The sequence below is a fragment of the Mesoplodon mirus genome (genome assembly GCF_964341445.2).
Source record: "Mesoplodon mirus genome assembly, chromosome: 19".
Taxonomy (NCBI): domain Eukaryota; kingdom Metazoa; phylum Chordata; class Mammalia; order Artiodactyla; family Ziphiidae; genus Mesoplodon; species Mesoplodon mirus.
The window spans coordinates 30,531,548-30,537,547 of NC_138995.1; positions in this window are offsets into that span (position 1 = coordinate 30,531,548).

Sequence of the window (6,000 nt, forward strand, 5' to 3'; positions counted from 1 at the left end):
AGGGAAACGCATCACGTCCAAGGGCGGAGGGTAGGCAGGGCCAGGACGAAACCCTCCAGACACCTCCCGACCTGCATTGCTATCACAGCCGTGGCTTCATGGCTGCTTACGGAGGGGCGGCAGTTCCCCAAAGAGCCCGTGACATGCTGGCTGACCACACCCGTCTGGGCGCGTCTGAGGCCATGCTGTGTGCATTAGAGGCCCCCATTCATGCAAACGTCATTGGACACGGTGGTCACCCAGGTCTGGTTCCCATTCTTAGAGCAATGTGCCACTGGCATCCAGAGGAAGGGGGCGAGACCAGATTGCTGGGGTGACGGGCACGGTCAGGGAGTGACACAGACAAATGGAGGTGGGGAGAGGGTGGGACAGAAAACTCAACACCCGCGAATTCTTAGAAAATGTGGCCTTGGCGTCTGAAATGTGGTGAGCCGCCGCCCAAGTTGGCCTGCATTATTCACTCTTGGCAACCAGTGGATTCTCAAACCTCAATCCAGCGGAGAGGAGTTGACCCCTCATGACCTTGAACCAGAACGTCATCCTGTGCTGTCCGAAGCCACAGCAGCATGGGGCTCTGGGGGCTCCTCCAGTGTCGTCCCTGCCTTTCCTTTCCAGCGGATGGAAAGCCAGGTCCACAAAAGCCAGGCCTGCAAGAGCTGCTCTCTAGAAAGACCCACAGGACCCTGTGCGTGTGCAGCTCCAGACCCCTGGGAAGCCAGCCTGCCTGACTCCAGGCCTCCCTTCCTCAGCATCCGGCCTCTTCGGGCCTTCCCTCCAGGAGGACATGAGCTCGAGTGACACTATAAGGCAGTGCAGGGACTCTGCAGAGGTCAAGGCTGAACCGGGCTAAGAGGAGGGGTCAACACTGGTTGGTACACAGTGCCTAAGGGACACACTCAAACACACACACACACACACACACACACACACACACAGGAGCCATGGTGTATGGCTGGCAAGCTGGCCAAAGTAGCATGGGCCCCTCTTTCTGGCCACACCCCACTCCCTAAAGCCCTTCTTTGTTTAAAATGTGACACATATTTGGGATAAACAAGGGGAAAGAGACTCCAGAAAGCCTCACCTCCATTCCCCTGCCTCAGGGCAAGATTTTTGCCTCTCAGATTGTTACCTGCTCGCCCTCCCGTTACCACTCCTGTGTCTCCTGTCGTAATGGTATCTCCCCAAATTCAGAAAATTAAGAACTAGAGCATCCTATGTAGATACACACTACCAGGAATTTACCTTATGGATATACCAGCCAACATTTTCCAAAATATATTCATGGCAGCATTACTCACAATGGCAAAATAACTGGATACAACTTTATGGTCCATTACCAGGGCCTGGCTGAGCACCAGGTCATGTATCCAAGACATTCCAACAAAGCAAGGACTGGAGCAATAAAGGCAATGCATCTCAGCCCCACCTGTACAGAGCTCACAGGCCAGTGATGGGGTGGGTGGTAGCCAGGCAGGAAGGCTAAGTGAGCCTGGGAGGAATAGACCTGCAGTCCTGGAGTGGAAAGGAATTTCCTTGCTGTCTTTATTCCATCTCTCCCCAGCTGTGTACGGTATCTTTTCTTTTTTGACATCTCCATCAGTCCCCGCACCCAGAAGGCATAGCCACCTCTATGTGGGGTAATTGGCAGCCAGGTATGAGCAACGGTGGGAAAGTCTCCAGGTTATGAAGAATACAGTAAGTCCCCTGCACAGGAACTTTCAAGTTGCGAACTTTCAAAGATGTGAACGTGCGTTCGCATGTCTGGTCATGTACGTTAGTTCACGTGTCTGGCATATGTTGTCACGTGCGTGCATCCTCTACAAGTGGCTGTGCTTTTGTGTACTTTACTGTACAAAACTGTGTAGAGTACAGTGGTACGGTATCTTTATTTCTTGCCTGTTCACTCGATGCCAGGCCCTGCATGCAGGCTGTTGTACTATACTACTGTACTTCTCAAGGTACTGTACTGTAAGATTAAAAATGTTTTCTTTATCTTTTGTGTTTGTTTTTTAATGTATTATTTGTGTGAAAAGGATTATAAACCTATTACAGTACAGCACTATATAGCCGATTGTGTTAGTTAGGTTCCTAGGCTAACTTTGTTGGACTTACAAACAAGTTGGACTTGAGAACGCACTCTCGGAACATAACTCATTCATATGTAGGTGACTTAACTGTACAGTATCAGCATGTAACAGTTATTCTGTGATCCCCCTTTACTCCTTGCTGAAATGAAATATTCCTTCAGCTAAACTTTCAGCTACCAATAACCTATGCATGTTTCCCTTCTGAAGGAAACACTGCAGTCTAGGCAGGGGCTGGAAAGTGAGTTGTTTTTAGTTACTGCATTAACCATTTAGTGCATATATATTACATTAAAAAATTACCTTGGGGTGGGCTTCCCTGGTGGCGCAGTGGTTGAGAGCCTGCCTGCCGATGCAGAGGACACGGGTTCGTGTCCCGGTCCGGAAAGATCCCACATGCCGCGGAGCGGCTGGGCCCGTGAGCCATGGCCGCTGAGCCTGTGCGTCCAGAGCCTGTGCTCTGCGATGGGAGAGGCCACAACAGTGAGAGGCCCGCGTACTGCAAAAAAAAAAAAATTACCTTGGGGTAATGTTTAAGCCCTAAACTTAACAAAACAAGAAACATTTCTTATCTCACATAGTTTCTCCAGGTCAGGAATTTGAGGGCAGGTCCAGGGGGTCTTCATGAGGTTGCAGTCGTCAGAAGGTGTGACTGGGGTTAGAGAACCCAGTTCCGAAGTGGCTCACTGGTATGGCTGTGGACAGGGGGCCTTAGTTCATCACCGCGTGGACTCCTCCACCAGGCTGCCTGAGCAGCCTAACAACATGGCAGCCAGCTGTCTCCAGAGCAAGGGATCCCAGTGAAAGTAGGATGAAAGCCAAGTGTCTTGTATGTCCTGGCCTTGGAAGTTGCACACCATAATTTGCATAATATCCTATTGGTTACACGGGTCATTTCTATTCAGTATGAGAGGGGATAACTCAAGGGCATGAATGCCAGGAGGCAGAGATCATCGGGGGCCACCTTGAAGATTAGCTACCACAGTAATTAATATTCGTAATCAGTAACACTGAGCACCACCATCCCTGACACTACTCCACCCACCACTGGCCTCCAGTCCGCTCACCTGCAAAGATTTCCACTTGCTACCATCTCTCAAATTCTTTTTGGAACAGAAGAGAGTACAAGTTGATGTATTTGCTTATTAAAACAATGTCCACCTATCATCCTCTATTGAAGGTCCAAAGGGATCTGGCCCTGACACACTCTCCTGTCTTGTTTCTACCATTTCTCTTCCACCACCCCGTGTTTCCGCCAACCTGAAGATCCCTAAATGTGCATGGTCACCACCCACCTCCAAGCTGTGTATTTGTTAAACCTAGCTGTGTGAACTTTGACAGGTTTCTTAACCTCTCTGGCCTTCTTTTCACTTCTCTGTAAAATGGGGTTAATAAAGTACCTGCCTCTCTCAAGTGTTTTGAGGATAAAAGGAGATTTCATGTGTCAAGTGCTTAGAATGTACTGGCATGGAACAGGCACTATTAAGCTTCTCATTCATGTTACCCTATCAACACTGTATCCTTCTGGAACCCCCTCTCTCCAGCTCTGCTTATCAACATCCTACCCCTCCTTTCCATAGAGCACTCCTGGATCTCCTAGCCTCCCCAGGCAGGAGGGAGTCCCCACTTCCCTGCATTTCCAGAGCCCATTTCCACCTTCCTCAACCTGGTGACATTCTGCCTTACAACACATGGGTGACCCCATGTCTTCATTCCCCGACTCCCCACCCCAGCCCCAGTTAAAATGGGAGCTCCTTGGCACTCTCTCAAGTCCCCGGCACACAGCAGGGGTGAGTGATTTGCCCCCATTAGAGGATCAGTGAGCATGTGTCGAAAAAGTCATCAGGGAAGTGAATTTCCCCAAATCCTCACAAGGTGAAACTTCTGTGCTACTTCCGTTTTCCTAGAACCTGTATCCTCAGTTATGAAAAGAATAAGTAACTTTTTAAATTGTGGTAAAATATACATAAATTTTACCTTTTTAACCCGTTGTGAGTATACAATTCCATGCACTCAATTCACAATTATTGTGCGACCATCACCATCATCCTTCTCCATAAGCCTTTCATCTTCCCAAACTGATACTCCCTCCCCATTAAATAATAACTCCCCACCTTCCAACTCCCCCCAGCCTCTGGCAACTACCATTCTACTTTCTTTCTCTATGATTTTGACTCTTCTAAGTACTTCATATAAGTGGAATCATACAGTATTTGCCCTTTTGTGTCGGGCTTATTTCACTTAGCATAATGTCTTCAAAACTGTAGCATGTATCAGATTCATTCTTCTTTAAGGCTGAATAATATCATCTTGAAGGTATAGACCATATTTTGTTATCCATTCATCAACTGATGGACATCTGGGTTGTTTCTACCTTTTGGCTATTGTGAATAATGCTGCTATGAACATGGGTATATAAATATCTCTTCCAGTCCCTGCTTTCAATTACTTGGGGTATATATACCCACAAGTGAAATTGCTGGATCATATGGTCATGCTATGTTTAGTTTTTTAAGGAACTGCCATACTGTTTCCACAGCATTTGTACCATATTGCGTTCCCACCAGCAGTGTACAAGGGTTCTAATTCCTTCACATCCTTGCCAAGACTTGTTTTCTGGTGTTTGGAGAATAGCCATCTCAATGGGTATGAAGTGCACAAGTCTTATCCTCTTATGGCTCTTTTGGCCAAAGAAATACACACCGGTGCCTAGAAAACACTAGCCTCTCTATGAATGCTGGTAACTTTTATTATTTAAAGCTCCAGCCCAAACGACAATGTCACTGGGAGGAAAGGACACCGAAGGTCAGACATGGGCTCAAGAAGCAAAGACGCCACCTTGCACCAAAGGCAGATTCCAAAGTGTCAGCCAGCACCAGCTCAGTCACCTGTGCCTGTGTCTCCTTGTGACTCACAGACCCCACACCTGTCTCTATGTGTAGCCTTGGTCTCTCCTCTCCCCTGAGGACTCCTGGAGGAGAAGTAAGTGATCACCCCAAATGTAGAGACGGGAGTGACCTGAGGACCAAGGATTCCCAAGAAAGACAGCTGTGACAGGTTCCTGAACAGAGCTTGGAGCATAACTTTCACAAGAAAGCAGACTCTCTTCCCAAGACTGGTTTGGAAAGTGCAGTTGCAGAGGTTGGCAAGTCCAGGTCACAGTGACTCAGCTTTGCTTGGTGCCCTGAAGCGTGTCAGACAGCTCCAGAAGGTCTCTCCTTTTGCATTCTTCACTCCAGGTGAGCTGACCCTGCTGGGAGTGCTCACTCTCTCCTGGAAGCCCTCGAAAAACAAGAGGCCGTGTGATGCAGTGGGAACCCAAGTCTGGGTTCCCATCTCAGCTCTGTCCTTGACCAGCTGTGCCACCTGGAGGACCTATTTTACCTTTCCGAGTCTATTCGAAAGGGGAAGGGGAAGGCAATTCCATGACCCGAGTGTACCATATCACACCCTCCCTTCCTACCCACAGCAGCAAATATATATCACAGCCATTTTGCAAACAACCTATGTGTCCAACAAGAGGGGATGGAGTAAATACATTAAAGTATGTCCATAAGATGGGACATTGAGCAGCCATTAATTATGATGCTGACAATATTTGGAATTGAACATTAAAAGAGGGGGTTTACAGGGACTTACCTGGTGGTCCAGTGGTTAAGACTTCGCCTTCCAATGCCGGGGGTGCGGGTTCAATCCCTGGTCGGGGAGTTAAGATCCCACATGACTTGGGGCCAAAAAACCAAAACATAAAACAGAAGCAATATTGTAACAAATTCAATAAAGACTTTAAAAATGGTCCACATCAAAAAAAAATCTTAAAAAAAAAGAGGGGTTTACAAAATGCCATATGCAATCTTCTTTTTGTAACATAGGTAGGTACATGTGTCTATACATAAAAGAGGATTTGGAAAATAGC